The following is a 16,543-nucleotide window of genomic DNA, read 5'->3' on the forward strand; positions in this document are numbered from 1 at the left end:
TTGCTGATTGCCAAGATATTTATGTTTCAAACAGCAGCTTCTCTTTGAACTGGACTCCTCATAGGTCCATGTTTTGTGACAACAAGGCTGTTTCCATGGGGATGCTGGCTTGTGATGTCACAGAGAATGGGACTCTCTTTTCTGCTGGAGGGGGACATTGAGAAGCAAAATATTTGGAAACAGGCCCCCCATCAGGAACGAAATATGCCCAGTAACTTCATGAGCTTGATAAAATACCAGCTTGCATTAAATAAAATAACATTGCAGTGTGGCATGCTCCTCCTCAAGGTTCCTGCTAGCTACACATAGTCCCTTCCAGGACATCCCATTCTATGCCCACTCCTCCCCCAGCAGACACTCTGCATTCCATGGCCACTGAGGATTCTCAGTCCTCATTTGCCTTGGTTGTTTGCTTCTTCCTAAAGGATTTTTGGTTCTTCTGCAAACCTTGGGAATTTCCTTAGGCCGTTGTTACATCTTTGGTATCAACATTGGCAGTCAGCCCCAAACATCACTAATAGAAGGGATGATTATTTTAAAAGCAGCTGTTTGTGGAAGCATCTCTAAACCTCTTGTATCTTTTCCAACAGTAAGTGGTGTTGAAATACCAGACACTTATACATTGCGGGGGGGGGGGAGAGTGATATTTTCCAAGGTCCACCAAAGAACTAGATTGCATGGTTACTTTTAAGTAAAACCTACTATGTTTAGTGAGGCATACACTCAGTAGGGATGAAATGACCTGTGGTCTAAACCACTGAGCCCCTGGCTTGCCGATCGGAAGATTGACGGTTTGAATCCCAAAGATGGAGTGAGCTCCCGTTGCTCTGTCCCAGCTCCTGCCAACCAAGCAGTTCGAAAGCACGCCAGTACAAATAGATAAATAGGTACTGCTGTGGCAGGAAGGTAAACGGTGTTTCCATGCACTCTGGTTTCTGTCATGGTGTTCTGTTGTGCCAGAAGCGGTTTAGCCATGCTGGCCACATGACCCGGAAAGCTGTCAGTGGACAAACGCCGGCTCCCTCGGCCTCAAAGCAAGATGCATGCTGCAACCCCGTAGTCACCTTTGACTGGACTTAACTGTCCAGGGGTTCTTTACCTTTACCTTTTACCTTTATTACCACATTTCTGCAGCAATTTATGGTTTTTTTTAAAAAAAATCCATATGAAAATTCATCAGCATGTTAGAGCAATTTCCCCCTAATAAAAACTTTTTTTTTATGTGTGCAATTTCCCCTATTTTCCCCCATAGCATTCTCACAGATTTATTCATTTTTATGGAGCTATTGTTTTTGTTTGTTAGTATGCAATGTAAAGGTAAAGGTAAAGGGACCCCTGACCATCAGGTCCAGTCATGACCGACTCTTGGGTTGCAGTGCTCATCTTGCTTTACTGGCCGAGGGAGCTGGCATACAGCTTCTGGGTCATGTGGCCAGCATGACTAAGCCGCTTCTGGCGAACCAGAGCAGCGCACGGAAACGCCCTTTACCTTCCTGCCGGAGCGGTACCTATTTATCTACTTGTACTTTGACGTGCTTTCGAATTGCTAGGTTGGCAGAAGCAGGGACCGAGCAACGGGAGCTCACCCCTTCGTGGGGATTCGAACCGCCGACCTTCTGATTGGCAAATCCTAGGCTCTGTGGTTTAACCCACAGTGCCACCTGCATCCCAGTATGCAATGTAGTTTTGTGTTTTTATATTGTAAATCACCCTGTGATCCTTGGATGAAGGGTGGTGTAGTAATTTAATAAATAATAATAATAATACAAATACTTTCCCTTAATATATCCATTTTTATAAAAATTGGTTGGAGATCTGCATCACAAAATTAAAAGAAGTGTGAATTTTGGAGGATGGGTGTGTTTCAATTCCTATGTTGTTTCTTCTCATCCAAAAGAAGCATACCTGTTTGACTCTTAAGAGCTCCCTGTTATCTGTCCAATAGGTTCATGAGATCAGGAAGGGGGATATAAGAGACAGGGCCTTCTTGGTGGTGATGCCATGATGGTGGAGTTCCTGCCTGCTAGGGGTCCATCAGGCTCCCTCTGTGCTCACTTTTAATCAGTGAGTTTCTGACAAAGCATCCCCAGCAGTCCCTCCTTTCCCCCTTTTAAAGCCTGCTCAGAAAGTCACCAGGGCATGGGAAGGTGAATGCGTCAGTCTTGGCAATGTGACAGCTGCCCTCACCTCCCTGCCTCTAGTCCAGTCTACCCACCCTTCAACAGTCCCTGCATCAGAAACCCTACATCAGGCACAGCAGCAAGGCATTCCTCTGGCCATTGGCAATGTTGGCATATGACTGTTTTGCTTTGCTGATTTCTCAGTCTGTTCTCCTCTCTGCCACTTTTTCAAAAACTCCTAATTGAACAGAATATGAAGGGGGAGGGGAATTGAGCCTTTTGACTCCGACAGTCAAACGCAATGATTGAATTTTACGGCTGGCTTTATAATGGCAATACTTACAGAGCCAGACAGGTAGCTATTTGAGCACAATGTACGATCCTCTATATAAAAAAAGATGCTTTACTGTCAAGCTGTGTCACATAGGCAAGAAAGGAGTGATGCTCTTCAGTTCTCCAGTTGTAAACATACATGGTAGAGTCAGCCTTTTATTCCTAGCAAGGAAAAGCCATTTGACAGGTTAAAGTCATTACAGGCAAAGAAACCTGCATCGTAATTGTTCAAATTAGAGTTGACATCAAATTTTCTAAGCACTCAAAAGCATAATAATTTGTACCTAGAAAAAAATGTGTTACATGGGCTGGCATTCAAAAGGTCTGGATAACCAGATGTTCAGATAAATGAAATAAAGTGCTATGGGGTTACATGGGAGACACAACTGGGATTTTGAATCCATAAGAATTTTGGCTAATGAGGCTTAAATTTCCTCAAAAACAGTAGTTTTGTATATGCATAAGAACATATGCAGGGTCTGTGTGCTCTGTTTTTAATTATTTTATTGGAAAAAAATTGATTAGTATTGCAACAAATAATGCATGTATTAGGGGAAAGGTGTGCATAAAATGCAAATATTATTGAAAATAACAAAATTGTTTGCAAAAATGTGCGTATCAGGAGAAATGCTTTCTAAAATACTGTACATGTTTTTAAACAGGGTCCCTTCAGGAAGAATTAAACAAAGAATTAAAGAATTTTAAGCAAAAATTGCAAACCTATGTGGAAATGGGGCAAATTGACTGAACAGTTGGGAAAAAATGAGACACTGATGGAAACCGAAATTTGTCCATCCCTAGATGTAGACTATCTAAACTTAGAAGTAACAGCACCATGATACCCATTGCACCCTATGCATTAGGAACTTGCACAGCATATAGCTTTCAATAATTTCTCAGAAACAGTAAAATGAAACCTTTTCCTCACTTAGTTCTGACCCAGGTGGCTTGCTATTGCATTTCGGACAATAGTCAACATAGCTTCAAATCTGAGCTAGCAGTCCTTCTGCAAGCTATAATTAAGCAGTGTTTTTGTTTTCAAATTTAGTTAAGGGCCTATATCTACATAAATTTGCTCCAACCAACTAATGCTTAGTAAATCTTTTTTTTTTTTATGAGAAAAATCCAAGCTCTTGATTACTGCCCCCGCCTCCGCCGATATCCACACCACTTTAGAGGAATGTGGAGTTTTCCTGTTGAAAAGGAAAATGGAGGGGACGATATGGGTGGCTTGATTCATAAACTGTGCATAGCATCCTGGAAAGAGGATTAAGGGAAAATATAAACCACAAAGTTAAAAATAAAACCTCTCTCTCCAATACAATGAGGGAAGATTTCTAGAGGGGTAAAAGAAAAGCCTTTTCCCTTTCCCACCCTGCTGAAACCTTTCCCCTTTGCGCTTAATATAAAGTGCTCAGGTCAGAGGCAGGCAGTACTGTGTGTGTGTGTGGGGGAGATTTTGGTGCTCATTCTGTGACCCCAAATAGCATCATAAGGCCCCTGGCCAAGGGATCAATGGTGGTTTGTGGTCATTGAGACCAGTAGGGCAGAAGACAGGGAGAGCAGAGCCAATGATAGATGGAGTGAACGACTTCTACTTCTGTCTGCATTCTCCTTCCTGAATTCTACAAGGACCACTGGCTAAGGAACTGGAGGGGGTGCGGGGCAGGGGACACGCACCAACCCCTGCACCAATGGGGGGTATCACCGCGGCCACCCCCAGACACGCGCCATGTGCACCTCCACCATGCTGGGCACCATGCCCCCGCAGGCAGCGCAGCGCACCCCCAGGACGCATGCCACGCCCCTGTGGGTGGTGCACCATGCCCCCAGGACACACACTAGCCATGCCCATGCCTGTTCTCTGCCCCCGGTGCTGGAGCATGCAGTTTCACCACTGACAAGGACAACTTTGAGACTAAGGATAAGGCAACTGCCATGCAGTGCCACCTCATGGACTGGTTGCAAGGAAGAAGGCAGGCAGGTAGGGGATGGCTGAGGGCAAGGCTTGTCGGGCATGGTGCTGGTGCCCCCTTTGTCATCACAGAGTAGCCTTCACTGACTTCACCACTTCACTTTGTTGCAGATCCCCATTTTCTTAGCTTCTTGCTATGCTTTCTTCCCAAGATTACTCTCGTCGGCGAAAAGAGTTGCATCCTGGCCTGTATAAGAGTAAAATATTTATGTGCTGCTGTCTTTTTACTATGATCATTGTGACGTTGTTGGAATTGTTCTGTCCTGTCAACCCTGCTATGTTTGTCAGCTCTGTTGTTTAGGTGTCAGCCGTAGTTCTTATATTGAAACAGTTCATGCCGGAGTGGAGGAAAATACGTTGGCTTGCAACATGATGGAAATGAGCAACAAGACCTTCAATAAATAGGTTTGCATTTCAGCTCAGAACTAAGCAATTAGATTTTTCAATAACACTCTTGGCGGAGTTAATGGATATCTGCTAGAGGCAACGGAAACAGATTATTTGTATTGAATTTATAGGAACATGGAGCCGGAAGTAGGACTGCAATGCTGAGTCAATCAGCTGGAATGATCAATTAAAAAAGTTTCAATCAATTAAAAAGGTGGCCATGTTTACTCAAGGACACAGACTTTTAAAAAATGTTTGTAAATGCAAGGGCTTCTTTTTTTAAAAGCACCACAAGGTGCCAGATGGCTGCCATTTTAGAAAGGACATTCTCCCTTATCTCCAATAGTAGATAGGTAGCCGTGTTGGTCTGCCATAGTCTAAATAAAAAAATTCCTTCCAGTAGCACCTTAAAGACCAACTAAGTTAGTTCTTGGTATGAGCTTTCGTGTGCATGCACATGAAGTATCTGAAGAAGTGTGTATCTGAAGAAGTGTGCATGCACACGAAAGCTCATACCAAGAACTAACTTAGTTGGCCTTATCTCCAAGGCAGACATGGACAGCAGATGGCAAGTGCAATAATAGCTGAGGCACTTCCTTCTAGGGAGCAGGTGTGGTGTGGGGAGACTTCTGGGGGCCAGACAGAGAGGCCTGGGAGCCCCCCCCCCGCTTCATAGAAAGTAAGTCTCACCATCTACCACAAAGGATTTAATAATTATGGAGGAAGAGAGTTTAAGTGTCATTCATAATATTTGCAAGATTACAAATGAGCCACAGAGACTGGATTACAAGAAACAAACTTTACTTATTTGTGTGCTGCTACCAAATGATATACAAAACTTGGAGCTAGTCAGCTCTTCTTAGCTTCCTTTCCTTGCTAGTATCACCCAGAACTGATTCCCCCTACCTTCAAGCATTTCTAAATCACATTAGTTCTTGCTCCCATTACAGTATTTGTTGGTGTGCTTCAGAGGGACTAGCACAGTTGCCAAGGGGAACACTCCTACCCCACCCTTGCCAAGTCACCATTTTCCCTTTCTTTTCAGGGCAAAATGAAGATACTTGTACCAGAGATTCCCTGTGAATCTAAAACTGGAGATTAAAATAGGATTCGATCATGAATCTTTTATATGCTCTACTGCAGGCATGTCCAACAAGTTGATCGCTATCTACCAGTTGATCGTGGGGGTGCGTGTAGTCGATCGTGGGTCCACCCCCCCAAATTTGGTGACTGCCCCCCAAAAAAGCTCGACAACTCTTGGCAATGGGTAGATCACTGCCAGTTTTTTTTATACTGGGAGTAGATCGCAGTCGCTTGGAAGTTGGACATGCCTGCTCTACTGCATGGCTGTTTCCATATCTCCTCTTGCTACTTTTAAACATCACCCTTAATCTGGAAGCAGAACTTCATATCAAGAAAATTTTGCAGCAAGAGAATCCAAATTTGATTTCAATTTTTTTTTTTTGAGGTGTGTGTATTGGGGAAGGAGCAATGTAAGGAAGTTCTGATGGCAGTTGAACTATCCCTTCAGTTCTCAAATATTAAATCTGCATTTGATCATCTGCACCTCAAAATCCTCACCCAATATTTTAGAAAATGTTCCTATTTGCACAGTTGAATATAAACTCCCTACTTTAGGCATGCACTCCATGTTCAAGGCTTTGTCCTGCCAAAAACCCCCTACACATTCATTTTAATAATATTCGTGCAAGAGCTTTCCATGAACCCCCCACTGGGGAAGAAAAGATGGCCCTTGGCAAGAGTTGATTGTGTCAAATTGTGTCCTGTATTAGCATTTAAGGTGAAGAGAAGATTCAAAATGCCTTTGCTAATTTTATCTTACTTCCTCATTTAAAAATACACTAAGTTTAAACAGTTTTCCTTAAAAAAAGATAACACACACAGCAAGAGCACATATGCCTGACATTTTGAGTTACTAATGTTGAGGTTCATTATATACCCTTCAGGGTTATCTCCCCCAGATTTTAATGAAGCAGCAACATTTGGGTTGGTGTCTACCACAATGTTAGTAGTGTATATCTATTTTGCAGACTCCATGAAAGTTCTGAACTTGTTTTGCGGAAATGTGCTTTTAATAAAAGGAAATGGAAGTGTGTGCGTGTGCGTGTATATATCAGCTATTGATGCAAAATATAAATTGGATTTGGGAAAGAAAAGAGACCCCTTTAAGCCCTCACTTCTCCCCTATTAAGATTTTTTACTTGTAACTTGGCCTCTTTTAAACTCCCATCTCGTGAATACTCGCTTCTAATCTGATACCTCAGTGTACATATCTAAACATGATCAGTGACAGTTTTAGCTGCGGGGTGAGACTTTCTGTGACAAGGGCAGTGAGCTCTGATTGGAGACCATTCATTGCAAGTGACTTCAGCTGTCTCTTCAACTGACACTTGGTGACTTGAGGAAGGAGGGATGACGAAAGCTTTTTGGACAGAAAACTTCCACTGACAAGAACGTGACAGCTCCTTCCACAGCTGGTTTCTGATATGCGTTGCAAGGGGCCCACACAGTTGCTAATTTAAGTCAGAGCGGTGCTGTGCAGTCGTGGTGCAAACAAGTTCTTGTAGATTTGTAGCTCATCTGCGAGGAATGGCAGAGGAAAGGAGGTCCCTTGATGGGGCTACTGCAGGTCCATCGCATTCTTGATAGGCCATGTTTATTTAAAGCAAGGTAAACTGAACCTCAAGCAATTCCTAGGTCTCATTAAGTCTTAGTATGTAGCTGACTATAGTGTATTTGGTTTATTCAAAGCAACTTTTTCCCCCTCCCAGAGCCTGACTAGTCCAGTAACAGTATCCTTGGCCTCCAGATATAACTGTCAGGAACCAGACTGACAGGTGGATTTGACTCAAAAGCAGTCTGGAGGCTTGCTGGCAAGTTGGGGCAATATGACCCTCCTCCATTTAAGGGATAAAGTGGCTTCCAGAGATGAAGTGAGTCTGGGCCACTAAACTACACATTATAAGTAAACCCATTTCATGGCAAACTATGGTAGTCCAGAGAGAAAAGTCCTGACAGCATTTTACTGAGCAAGCTGAACAAAAACAGTGTAGAATTTGAGGAGAAAGGAAGAGAGCGGTTTTGTCTTTCTTAAGTCAGTTCTACGTAACAGGAAGGCATTCAACCAAACGTACACAGAGCACATGCTACCTCAGTACACATCACAACACACTCCCTTGCTGCGAAGCAACACTTGCCCCTTGGTAAGCTGACTTCCCGATAACAGAATTAACCCTTAATTTGCAAACCCAATGATCCTTGCTGGAACCTATAAATATCCAGGTGGATATTATGACACCTACTGTCTGTTGCACAATGTCTAGGAGACTGAGCTACAAGTCAAAAGCCCCTTTGAAATTTCCCCCTCTTGAATATTGGACTGGTGCCAGCTCTTTGCCTTTTCAGCACCTACTGACCTTCCTCTTTCACCAAGCCTTTCAAGTGGAGATCTTTCCCAGTCTGCAAGTGTACTCGAATAGCTTTTAGATGTTTTCATCGCTTTATCATTTGTGTGCTTACCACCTGGGGCTCCTTTGCGGGGAGGGAAGGGTGAGATATAAATTTAACAAATAAATGAAGAAACAAATCATTATCCCTTCTCTTTATTTCTTTATGCACTTCATGTGTCTGATGAAGGAGTCTTTGCTTAACAACAAATGAGTCAACTTTTGGTCCCTGTGTTTTTGTTTTGTTGGTTTTGCTGTAATGGACTAACACAGCTTACTCTCTCAGAATCTCTGAGCAGGACAAACTCAGTTCCTGGGGTGCCAATGAATCCAAGGCAATTAATATAATGGTTGAAGAGGCTTGCTCATTCCCACAGTGTTTTTCTTAACTCTGCAATGGCATCCAGTAAGATAATTTGCCCACGAGGCAAATTTGAGTTCACCTCTCATCGTCATCTGTCTATGTGCTGTTTACTCTCTGCAAGAGAGACAGAGAGACTAGATCTGTCTTTCAACAATACTGCAAGGACAGAAACCAGAGCAGGAGATTTTGTTAATGCTGTGGAAGAGCAACAAGCTACCCTTCTGTACATTACACAGGTGGGACAGACTTGGCGGGGTGAGAATTCGCTTGGAGAGGTAAGATTCAAACCTTCCCCAGAGAAATAACTTTGCTTCCTTTGTCTCTTTTGATTATAATCTGCCAACTCCAAATAAAATTAAGACTTTATATGTGTGCAAAGCTATGGTTAGCTTCATTTTCTGGGTCTTCCTCAATTGAAGATAAGGGGGAAAATATGAGGTCTATCTTCCAATAGGATTTTTTTTTACATTTTTCTTCAAAAGTCAGAAGTAAAGCTCACATAGATCCTATTTAATGCTAAACTTAAAAAAAAAGTTATGAAATAGATCTATACAAATGCTTTTGAGATAACAATAGTGGAATGAACTTGAAGATGTAATTTTTTGGGGATGTGCATGGAAAAGCCCTGTCCCTGGTGCTGTGTTCTGTTCCACTTCAGCATAGCTAGTGTCAAACTGCCGGTGAATATGTAGCAAACTTTTACAGCAGCCAAAGAAAACATCTGGTTTTAGGCAGGATCTGGCTTTCTTTCTTAAAGCAAGAGAGCTGCATAGATCAGTACCTTGCCTTGTCTAATTCCATTAATGTGATCTCTTGTCCATCCCGTGGCAGTTTAATGGGCGTTATTTGTGGTCCTCCATCAAATAAAGCCATAGCCATAAATCCCACGTCACGTAAATGAAGGTATAAACGTCAATCTGCATTACCGAATAATATTTATGATTTTAATTAAATGAAACTCACTGTGACGTTTATTGGATCACAAGTTACATGTTAATGGCAACAAAATGACTTGGGCTGATATGAGTATCTCTTAGAAATGCTCTTAATAATGAACGTGTTGTGGGTGGGTGGAGGGTCAGTTCAAAATAGCACAAGAATATGGGGTGTGTTTGATGCAAGAAGAACATTGAATCTAACCTTGGTTGGTGATTCATCTACCTAAAATGCATTGTAATGAATGGGGCCTGCATAACAGCATCTTGCTAGCCATGGAACCAACAACATTCAGTCAAGATGCTGAAGGCTTGTCTGTTTCCTTGGTTTCAGGAAGGGTCTGCAGTGGAACGTGGAGCTCTAAGACATGGCTGGGGAACCTTTTTTGGTCCCTTCCAGGCAACCCTCCAGGGGTGACAGTCAGAGGTAAAAGTGGGTAGAGCAACAAATGTAAATTTTACCTTTGGTGCAGTAAGTTAGTCTCTCTGTGCAGTCATATGCTCATCTCTACCCCCTATCTAGAAAAGCAAAATACATTATCAGCCTTCAAGGATGCATTACAGGGTGTGACCCAGGGAGAGTCCTGAGGGCTAGATAGAGGGACCTGGAGGCTGCATTTGTCCCTCAGGCCCAAGGTTCTTTACCCTGCATTCAAACAGCTTTTGATTCAGCAGTGAAGCGCCTCATGTTGAGAACTTAAATAGGAGCTGCAGGCTCCATCCCTTCCTGGCTCTCAGGCAGGCCTTGATCCAGGCAATGTGCTTGTACACATTTACACCACCTCCCAAGTAGCTTCATGTGCAGCTATTATTTCTATTGTTATTCATTATATTTATTAGTTGCCTTCCTCATTGCCTTCCTCACAAAAATGGCCTAAAGTGACTTAACGTTAAAAATACAAGGGGAAAATACTGGAAACCTGTTGCCGCCTTGTAAGCTAAGGAAGGTAAGCAGCACTCCTTTCCTGTGAATGTTTAATGCATTTCTGCACCCCACTTGTTTCCTGTAGGGTTTCATTTCATAACTGAAGTTGCTACCCAGTGGTATATATTTGACACAACTCTAATTTTAATTGACTTGTTTTTAATTTTCCATTCTTTGATATGGGGCAATGAATCCAATCATTGCAGCTGATCTCATTTTATTTCCAACTCTGATATTGAAACTACCGGGCAGATTTTTAATGGCTGAAATCCTTGTCTTGGCAAAATGTACAGTGTTTTAATGAGTTTAGGAGGGGCAGTTTGGCAGAACGGCCATTACTTAGGTTTCAAAGAATAAGATTTTTATCAAAATCTTGAATTTCTCTAAGCTATTCCCTGAAGTTCAGAATACTTCCATGGAGTCAAGGAAAGTTCAAGAACGTGCCTCTCACTACTGTGGTTACAAAAGAAATATAACAGCATGTGGAAAAAAGATCCATGCATTCATTTAGGAACCAGCACACCTGAGTGGAATTGTCTAGGTTTTTGTTAACAAAGCACACTGACCTTGTTTCTGTTGCCTCTTGAATTGGTGGCAAACATTGCATGAGCATCTGCTGGGACCTAGTGTAGCACATAAAACACGTCCAGACTTTTTTTGTTCCTGGAGAATTTCACTCTGTTACTTGTTCGATAAGGCTTAGGGGATACTCTCTACAGTATTATTTGAAAACCTATGCAATACAGAGACATCTTTTTTGCTTTCCAGCTCTGTTGTAGATGTCAAAGTACCTTTTTAAAAAATTGTGTATATATCAGAAATTTGGTAAATGTTAACATTTACTGGTTATTCACAAAATTAAGGCACAGCAGAACTTATCAAAAGTCTTTGTGCCATAAATAATGTGCTTTTTGACATTTATACCATGGGAAATGTTCTTTGCTAGGGAATGGAAATGGAAATGACTTTGGGATAATATTTACTGGAGCAATCAGCTGCCTCAGAAATTACTGGTATTTACCAGTAACTGTCAGAAAATTTTACCCTGGACCTATTCAGAAAAGGTTTTTTTTAAAAAAAACAAAAAGCAGGCTATCTCTCCCCACCTTTAAACTTCTTCTTGCATATGCAATATAAATAATACAGTCAAACATTAAGTAAGTTTGTAAGTAGTTTAGAATTGATTGCATCAGTTAGATGTTTTCTAATCTGTCTCTTAACAGATTGTCCCAGAGTGAGCTGTGAGTAGCTGATGGTAAGGGAACAACATTGTTCTTTCCAGTGTACTGAATAAACATGTGCCATAAAGTTTCAAAACTGTCTTTGGTCTTTGCTTTCCTGAGCCTATTCAAATCCTAAGACGTACAAGAATGGAAGAGGTATGTGCACTCAACATTTAGAAAAATGGTACCTAAGCCATTCTCCATCTATTGTTGTTTGTTTATAATGTACAAAAAAGCCTCCAAGATCTTTAAGGCATTCAATTCCAGACTGGCTATTTTCTGAAAGAGATCATGTAGTTCCATAAAGAGAGTGGACTATACAATGAATTGTCCATTCCCTAGCCAGAATCTACACCTAGCAACCCTATTTGGATGGAAGTCACTCATGCAAATATGCAATAATTATTTTTGTCAGACTGGGCTGCTTAAGATCTCATTAAGAACTGAGCTCCATAGGCAAAGCCTGTGGGGATTTCAAAAAAGACTGCTTCTCACTTTTCCGTCTTCTGGTTGCCTTGGTCCATGGTTGGAAGCTTCCTGGATCAGTGCAAAGCAAAGGAATGCCTTTGGATGGAAAGTCTGTGTTTGAATTCAGCATGCCTGAATGGCCAGGGGTTCAGCATGGTTAGCATGTGTATTCGGCTTATTAAAAACCTACAGATCTCAACTGAGCCCAAAATTCAAGTGTGCAATGTGGAATTGCTGCAAGTGAGCGTTTAAATGGCCAAATCAGTCTCATTCAGATAAATGGGGTTTTGTGGTCTTGACCTTTTTATAGTGACAACCTGACACTAATTTTGAAGGATCATATATTTATGTCAGCTGTCGTTGGAGGGCATGCAGTGTGACTGGAAGTAGGTCTGCATGTTCCAAGACTATACTTTGAGTTTTAACATGCTGTTACAAATGTTAGAGGAGGCTCCCTCTCATATATATATATATATATATATATATATATATATATATATATATTCACCAGCTTGACAGTTTTTCAAACATATTCACTGTCAGCCCTAACAACCTGTCAACAACTGCCGTTATGTGAAAATTGCAGAAGCTGGTTTGAGCACTGTGAAAAGTGACATCCATGCCACAAGGATAAAGTTCCTCAGAAATGGAAGGCGAAAACTTTTGAAAGGTGCTGTAGCCCTTCCAAGTCAAAATGAACAGTCAGATATCTGGGGAAAAACATACAGTTGTCACATCTGATATCTACTTCCCCCTTCCCCTCCCTCAAATTGAGGTGTATGGAAAAGAACATAGATTAGGACAGAATATTGTGGGTAACTGTTTTGCTGCTCCTGATTTGCAATCTTCTCTCTCTCTCTCTCTCTCTCTCTCTCTCTCTCTCTCTCTCTCCATCCCCCTTCCTTCTCAGCAGCCTTCTTGGGTGTTCCTTCAATTAAAGCCCAGAAGAAGACATTATGAGGTAACTCCTCCCACAAGGCTTTTTTTAGATCAGGAAGTGTAGGCAGCCAAGCAGGCTGCAAAACACTGGTGACATGCTTAGACAAAATACATGCCATCCTTAGCCACCCGGCAATGATAAATTATGCTCAAAACTCTGTATCCAACACAACACTGGAGAAATTCTGAGCTGTCCTGTGAATGAGGCGGGAAAATGGGTGCCTCTTTCACAAAGGAAGAAAAGCATGGAGAGCTTTCGGAACAACACCAGATGTTACGGGAAGACAGAAAAATATGGATGGAATGGACTAGAGACTCCAGATCTCGTTTCCCCTCTGGATGTTCATTCAAAGTCAGGGGTGAGGTACCTCAGGCTTGGAGGCTGAATGTGTCAGGAATTAATGTGCAGCCCAAAAGAATCCCTAATCCCCAAACCCCCAATACTCCACACCTGGACCAGTTGAACAGGAAGCAAAAGGTTGAATTTCCTCCATGACCTCTCAGGTCTGCTCTTGCACTGCATAAAAAACTCAGGTGGGCATAACTGGTAAATATAAACCCTTCCCTGTCCCCACACCCAGGTCTTGGTAATGCAAGCCAGGTCAGCTCATCCAAGATAAAATCATGACCCAGGAAACTCTTATTTAAAACTGACCTGGCATTCAGAAGCTGCACCTACAGACTCAAGGGCTGGCAGGTAGAGTAACTTCTATGTCCCTGGCAAGGGGAGGATCCAAGACAGGGCACAGCGTGCAATTGAACAAAGACGTGATCCAGTTGGAAGACTGAATGCCAAGCTTGGACTCTCTTTGTGGGACAGTCATATGTAGTGTAACTAGAACACCAAAGAGCCCAAGTCTGCACAGATGCATGCTAGAAGCTTTGAAACACTCCAATTATCTAGCTAGTCCTCTCTCTCATTTTGCAGCATGAGTCTCCTAATCCCTCTGTGGAGTTCAGGTGACAGACAAGGCTTGTCTGCCTTAACTAGTCATGCATTGACACTGAGCGTACTTGATCTGGGGCTGGTAGTTTGCTTCAAACATTGTTCACGCAAATGGGTCTGGCAGCTGGGAAAGTACAGGGGTGTGTGTAAAAATGCAAGTCTAGTGATCCCGACTTCTCTCTCTCCAGAACAGATCTGCCGTGCTGTTCCTGCTGGCTGTTTGAAGAGCCTTCTTTGAAGCCCAAAGAGAAATTCATTTCCCAGGCTTTGCAATTCATTGAAAGATGAGGCTGATGACCACAGAAAGGGTCAATCAGATTAGCCCTTGATGACCCCCGTGTTTGTGTCTTTAATGGGCGTCTTGCAAAATGATATTTCCAGTTTTTAATGCTGTGCCTCGTATGTGAGATCATACAGGATATTAGTTTTGATTGTCTGGTGCCACAAGGATTGCAATTGATTCCCCCCACCCCAACCCCACATATCTCCTTTCTGTCTTGGCTTCCTCTGCCTTATTGCATACCTTCTAACAATATATTCATGCTAACCTCTAAGAATGTCTTACAGTACTGATCTCAATGCCACACTGGGCAAATTTTTTTTCCCTTCATTCAGTACGGAGGCTAATATCTTGTTGTCTTTTGTCTGAAACCACAGAGCATGAAGTTAGGAATTGTTCCGCCCTCTGACAGTTGTGATGCCTCGAGAGAGAGATGAAGAGAGAGAAATGATTCTCTCTCTCTCTCTCTCTCCCTCTTATTGTGCAGATCCATTTTATTAAAAGTTCCATTAGTATTATCGTTCCACCTTGTAATTCCAAAATGCTCAGCATAGACAGGTATGCATTGTTATCCAGATCTACCCAAGGGAAGGACCATGGCTCAGTGGTAGAGCATATGTTTGCATGCAGGAGGTCCCAGGTTCAATCCCTGGGACAGACATTGGTCGGATACCATGTGTCAAGGCTGGAGTCAGATGCAGGTCAGAATGAAGAGACAGTCAGTTGCCAGCGAAGTTAACTATTTATTCAAGGAAAAGGCATACACCTCAGTGACACTTCCAGGCAGGTCTTGCCCCTATGCAGCAGTTGCCATGACTGAAGCTCCCTGCCTTCCACACCTCATAAGGCTCCTCCTCTCCCAGATGTTTCCCAAACAGTCTCAAATTGCATCTGCGCATATCTGGTCTCTGTTCTGCCCTCATTATCCTGCATGTTCCTGAAGACCAGCGGGGAGGTGAACTTGTTGCAGCTGGAGAGGCAGTCTCTTGACCTCCCTCCTCTGCTTCAGCCTTGGAGTCTGAACTGCTCCCTGTCCCAGGTTCCTCCTGTTCACTAAACCCTGTTGTCCCATCAGTATCCAGCATCTTGTCCCAAGCTTTCCCCTCTGACCTCTCCTCAGTTGTCCCATCCACAGACTCTGAGCCTTCCTCCTCTGGGATTTCCCTTGGGGTTTCCCTGGCTGGCACTTCCCACCACTCCTTGTCATCCAGCCAGGACCTGACACCATAGAGAGTGGCTGCCAGTCAGTGCAAACAGTATTCAGTTAGAGCAGGAACTTTAACCCTTTCAGACCCAGGACCCACTTTTAACCCAAAGATAAATTTGGGGACCTATTTCTTAATCTTTTACCATATATTTGCATCCTGTTGCAGCCCATCTTGGATGTGGCCATGAATTACTAGTGGGTCCAGACCCACGAGCTGAAGACCAGTGAACTCGATGGCCCAATGGTTTGATACTGAGCCAGCTTCCTATGTTTGGTGAAATGGTCTGAATGAGCAAATGGGACTGTTTAGTGTCAACCACAGGATCAAGATGGCTGACAATCACCTTGTAGTTTCCTTTGGAAATATGCCAAACTCACTGATCCAGTAGCCTATCTATCCATTGCTATTTATGTCAGAGAAAAATACACATGGGAAAAATTTAGGGGCACTTGGGCAGTTCAGCTTTATTAAATTCCTTAGCACCTTTGTGAAAAGTTTCTGATCCTGCGCTAGGCAAATTAGAAGAATGATGATCAGGACTGGTTCAAGGAAATTCCACAATGCAATAAAAATAATTGGTTTAAAATAATGATCTTTGGTTCATTACTAAAGTATCTTAATGATCACTTTAGGACTTCTTTTCTTCTGCCTGTTCCTCACCACCACCTTAATCAGTAATTAATTTTAAGTACAACAAAATTAAGCCAGATTCATATCCTATCTGCAGATAATTATCCAGGCCTAACCTCACCCCAAGGATGACATTTAGTTTTTAATAGTTTTTTTTCTTAGAAATAGTCATGGACTTCAATTAACTGGATGAGACAATACATAGGCAAGAATTGATTGATGACAGCAGATTGACTCCTGTGTAGCATGGATAACTCTTTGCTCATTGTATATATAATAAAAACTGATGTCTCTCAGTCCACCCCTTTCTGCAGTGAGCAAATTGGATAGGCATTTGCGTAAG

The 16,543-nt window shown here is 42.5% G+C and overlaps 1 long non-coding RNA gene across 1 annotated transcript; it reads left to right on the forward strand.

The window, feature by feature from the left end:
* Nucleotides 1-8,612: 8,612 nt before the first annotated feature.
* LOC309537517 lies at nt 8,613-14,590 on the forward strand. The gene is made up of 5 exons (XR_014221945.1): nt 8,613-8,921; nt 9,916-10,008; nt 11,730-11,761; nt 13,111-13,158; nt 14,271-14,590. It is a non-coding gene; the product is annotated as an uncharacterized lncRNA (long non-coding RNA).
* Nucleotides 14,591-16,543: the final 1,953 nt, after the last annotated feature.

The sequence above is a fragment of the Podarcis vaucheri genome (genome assembly GCF_965113315.1).
Source record: "Podarcis vaucheri genome assembly, chromosome: 7".
In the NCBI taxonomy this organism is placed as follows: domain Eukaryota; kingdom Metazoa; phylum Chordata; class Lepidosauria; order Squamata; family Lacertidae; genus Podarcis; species Podarcis vaucheri.